At 32.0% G+C, this 5,511-nt stretch overlaps 1 pseudogene; it reads right to left on the bottom strand.

The window, feature by feature from the left end:
• Positions 1–1,490: 1,490 nt before the first annotated feature.
• Positions 1,491–4,813, bottom strand: LOC139852531 (flavin-containing monooxygenase FMO GS-OX5-like; annotated as a pseudogene).
• Positions 4,814–5,511: the final 698 nt, after the last annotated feature.

Here is a 5,511-nt window from a genome sequence, read left to right as displayed (position 1 = left end):
TAGTGAGTTCATTTGATTCCATTTTACTCTTTACATTTTTGGGACTGAGAATAGATGCGCTGTTTTCACAACTGCTTTATTGAATGTTTTTGAAATATATTTTGATTTGCGAATGCATGAAATGCTTTTATAAATGTTTGACGAGATAGACACAAGTAAAACATTCCTCGAATGAATCATTATGCAGACAGAAGTTCTGTGGATTATTATTGAATTAGGTGGACATGATAATTGCCACCAATTGATGAATATATTTTCCCCTGATTATTATTGCTTGGTAACCTAAGAATTAGAATCGTATATGGCCCTAATTCAAGCGAATCCTAAAGGTAGCTACCGGGTTTAACACCCCCACCCAGAATGTTCACTAGACGGAAGAGCTAGTGGGCGTGGTGTTTAGTACTTCGAGGTTTATATATTATACAGACGAGATGTTCTGTTTTTGTGGATATTATTTATGCGCATTATATGTTAAGGTCGGTTACCAAGCCAAGCAATGAATGAAAAGTGAATGTTATGTATCGAGAGAATGGTTTTATACACATGTTATGTGTATGATATTTTTGTACACGATATATGTGTACGGTTACTAAGATTTATGAAAATGGTTTTGTACACGAGATAGGTGTACTGTATTTGAATCTTGTGGTCTATCAAAATGATGAATTTTATTGTTTACGATAAACTTATGAACTCACCAACCTTTTGGTTGACATTTTAAAGCATGTTTATTCTCAGGTATTAAAGAAATCTTCCGCTGTGCATTAGCTCATTTTAAGGATATTACTTGGAGTCATTCATGACATATTTTGAAAGACGTTGCATTCGAGTCATTGAGTTCATCAAGAATATTATCAAGTCATTTATAGTTTGAATATATTATGAAATGGTATGCATGCCGTCAACTTTCGATGTAAAGAAAGCTTGTCTTTTAAAAACGAATGCAATGTTTGTAAAATGTATCATTTAGAGGTCAAGTACCTCGCGATGTAATCAACTATTGTGAATCGTTTGTAATCGATATGGACTTCGTCCAGATGGATTAGGACGGGTCATTATACCACCTCCTCAAAATTTCCTATAAATAGATGTGCAAACCTCATTTGTAAATCATTTTAGAAAAGAGTAATCACAACCTAGTTAGTGTGTGTGAGATATGTGTAATCCTAACCAAGAGTGAATACATCCCTAGAGGGTGGTGAGAATTCCTAGTGTATTAGTTTGAGAGTTTTTTTATTTGAGTTTTTGTAATACTCGTGTAATCTATTCTTGTGAGTAATAGAGGTATTTTCTCTCAAATTTGTGTGTACCAACGTCCAGTCGATCCCCTCTTAATCACAACAATATATAATATATTTGTACAGACCATTCTCAAACAATTTACATAATCTGCTTGATCTGGGCACAACCTTTGATTATTTCCTAGTCATTTTAAGAAAAGAGTAAATCATAGTTGTATAAAAGTTGTCTATAGATGAATTAATATAGTTCAGAGTCAATAAACTCTATAGATGAAGCCTAATAATACGATCGAATCTTAGTCATATCCCGTACTTTAACGAAAACGCTTCCATATAACCATCAACACCGGCTGTCATTAAGCAATGGATAAAGTATTCAAACGTGTCTGTCACACTTTTCTCCAAAACTATTCCAGTTTGAGCAAACATCCAATGTATGTAGTCAGTCTGTCATCAAAAGATAATACGTTATTAATTTGTTGTTGGCATTCATATTTCATTTCATCATATAAATAATTGCAAAGATAAAAGAAGTTAAAAAAATACCTGAAAACCGATTCTATGTGTGGACTCTTCCGAAAGCCCTTTTTCTTTCATTTCTTCATAATATTTTTCTACATCACTCAACATATCTTCTTCTGATGGCAACGAAACCTTTCTTGACAACGTGTGTGCTATCCATCTTGATTGAGACTCAATTATTGCAAATGTAAAGCTCTACATTTGGGACATCATGTTGATCGTTACGTTTTATCAACAACTTCAATTGATTAAAATTATGTTGAAATAAATTATTACTCTCTCTGTTAAATAAAAAACCTCCCAATTTTTGTTAATATAAGATATGTTTTATAAATGTCAGTTTGTAATTTATATTAATCAAGTAAAAACTAAATTTATTTAGAAATAAATGATTGAAAGTATTAAAAGAAAATAAATCTAAAAGTTTAATACTACGTAATACAGAGTATGTAGTAGTTATTCTTTGCACATATACTATTATTTTGATATAGATATAAATTGTAAGGTGTTCTTATAAGATTGAGGGAGTTGTATATATAGATTTGACAATTAAAAATATTTAGTAGATATTTTGAATTTTTTTTGAAATGAAGGGAGTACTATACTTAAGAAAAATTGTAGTCGAACTTGCCTCTTCTGGTATTCTGACAAAGGAGAGCCGTGGAGCAAGTTTCGGTGGAAAAACATGTTTATACAGAGGTCCAATACGTTTGTCTTGGACTTTAAGAATGCCGTTTGTTTTGAGAAACGGAAAATGCAATTTGTACCTACGAGACAACACAAAACTCGTTGTGTAACCATGTTTGATTTCATTAAGCACATGTTAATTAACATTCTCATTAAGCACAAGAATCACCAAAAGTGTAAGGAGAGAGTGGTTCAAGGATATTTGAGTTCTCTATTTGGCTTCATGTTTCTTGATTTGTTGTAATCTTTAGTGTTTGTATTTCTTTGTATTGTCTTAGTTTAGTTATGGTTTCGGTTTAGTATTGGTAAGGCTCGGTATAGATAGTCCGTTTGTTGTTTCTTTCTAGGTACGAGCCTTATCGAGGTCCTCTTTTATAATTCTTGTTGAATTCGTTTTCTTTTCGAAAACGTATTCTGTTTTATAAAGTTTTCGTTTTTTCGCCAACAAAAAAAATAAAAAAATTAAATAAATAAATAAATAAATAATTTAAGGCGCTTTGTGTCATTATACATTTGATAGCCATTCGTTAAAAAATGATATAGAACACGTTAACGAAAAACAAAATTTTTAATTTAATGTTACATGCTTCTCTGTTTTGAACATACCCGGTGCAATGAAATATAATATCTGCATCTACGGACGATCCATCTTGAAAAATTACTATACCATCATTGCTAATATAATTTATCTGTATAATTGATAATTATAATTATTATTAATTTTTCATTTATTAATTAATATATAAAGAAGTAAATAAATTCGGTTGACTAGCTACATCATATGAAGATCACAGTACAAGTTTATAACATATTACCTTTGAATGCTGCCACATATTGTTGAATTTCTCAGATTTAGAGACCTTCACTTGTGGAGATCTTGAAGACATGTGAACTTGTTTGGCAACCGTTGCTATTTCTTTGGATATGTCTGTTGCACTTGGTCCACTTCCAATCACAACTACAATCTGTTCATTTTTTAACCTCTTACATGTTTTCATTTTAATTAATAAACCAATTACCAGAAAATGCCCAAATGCTGTGACTTCGTTAGTTTATAATACAATGTTTGTTCAAACGTTATAGACGAATATTTAATCAGGTGGGTTTAAGAGGTTACTGATTAAATGTATTACATTTGTAATCAACCTGTTTAGACCTTCTCGTACTTTTGTAACCTTCCCCTCCCTGATCTGTTGGTCAATACTTTAGGCCAGCAAATCGTTTTGCACCAAACGGGTAGTAATAACCAGTTAGTTGTTATCCCTAACCTGATCTTGAAATGGTTCTGGAACACGATAGTTATGGCTATGCATTTGCTTTTTAGATCATGTATCTATACCTGCTCAATACTTGGTAAAATTAAGTGTTAGTGGAACATCAAACAAGATGAAATTGTATTGGTATAGACATGATCAAATAAAAATTAAATACATCTTATCATTATGTACAAACTCTGCCTCCCTCCCATATTTATTGTTTTTTTTTTTTTTTTGTTTTTTTTTTGTTTTTGTTTTTTTTTTTTTTTTGGTTGTTGTTGTTGTTGTTGGGCTATCCTAAATTAATCGTTTTTTTCTTAAATAGATAGAGAAAGATAAGAAGATAAAGTTCCTATACATATACATTTTACATGTCCATATACATATTACATATAATAACCAAAGGACTTATGACGTTGCGAGGTAACTCATGTTCGAGTTCCGTTATTGACCATTTAATGAGTGTGTATTTGATGTTCCTAAAAAGTGTTACGCTTTTACCTGGAATATCAGTTGCCAATTGAGGTTCTGTGTTCTGACCATTACAAACGACAACTGCATCAAACATTTGTAGCAAACTCTCCCCACCAGTTTCGGACTCAACCACAAACTCAATCCTGCTCGTGCCCAACTCAACAACCTCCACTCGGGTCACCGTAGTATTAAACCGAATCAACTCATTGAGTTCAAAAGTAGTTGCAAAATCTTGCAAAAAGTTTAGAACTTCTCGGTTCCCTGGATACATCCGTGGATCATCATATACTTTGTCTTCAAATTTGAAATCAGTGAAGCTCATGAGCGCGCGTGGTAGATTCGTTCGTAATGATTCATAGAGAGATCCATGAACGATCTTTCTGTTTGGGTCGAGTCCTATTAGATCAGACTCGACCCGTGGATCATAAACCCAAGTTCCACCAAGTTGGTTTGCCTTTTCAAATACTGTAACGTGATGAGACTCTCTTTTGAGCTCACGGGCCGCGGTTAGTCCCGAGATACCGGCACCGATGACAGCCACCTTTAAGGAATTTTCCATGGGCTGATGATCTGAATAATTTTTCTATTTGGATCGGGTTTATATATTGGTTAATTGCTAAAAATTTAGAAGCATTATTCTTGTGGATAAAGTCAACAAAGCTTACATCAATAAATTGTATTTTTATAATTAGTATTAGGAATTAGGATTAACAATAATCGTGAGCTAGTTTAATATTCGTATATTCACATGATTATTAAAGGCATAATACACTATAGATCGATCAGGAAAAAGTATAGGCTATTAATCTTCTAATTCTTTCATACATTTAGAAATACCAATTCTTCTTTGAATGAAGAATTTTCAGTTTATTAATTAGGCCGGCTTGTTGATTTGTAAATTCAAAATTAGACAATATCATATCCAGTTTCAACATCATACTGTTAATATTATAATATACGCAAAACCAATACCAATGTACTCCGTATTAAATACAAAACATAATAACATATTCCTAATGCTGTTTTATTTAGTATTGATTAATAATAATTGGACATACCTCCTTGACTATATCTGAAAGTCGAAACCCGCCAACTTACATTACGCAACGCAACGTTCTACTGACGTCATTCATGTTCATACAAGTCATATTTTGACATCAGTTATTAAGAAATTATTATTTAATGATAATTGACTACCGCTTGGAGTTTAAATTGAACTTCAAACATGTTTAAAAGACATGAAAATTTGATTTTATCATTTTCATGGCATTTTACCCCTTTTTTAAACTATTTATTGGCCGGACATTGGAAGTTTTCACACGTTTAATTAT

The sequence above is a fragment of the Rutidosis leptorrhynchoides genome, chromosome 6 (assembly GCF_046630445.1).
Source record: "Rutidosis leptorrhynchoides isolate AG116_Rl617_1_P2 chromosome 6, CSIRO_AGI_Rlap_v1, whole genome shotgun sequence".
NCBI lineage: Eukaryota > Viridiplantae > Streptophyta > Magnoliopsida > Asterales > Asteraceae > Rutidosis > Rutidosis leptorrhynchoides.
The sequence above is the reverse complement of the archived record's forward strand: the minus strand, read 5'-3'. Positions and strand labels throughout refer to the sequence as shown.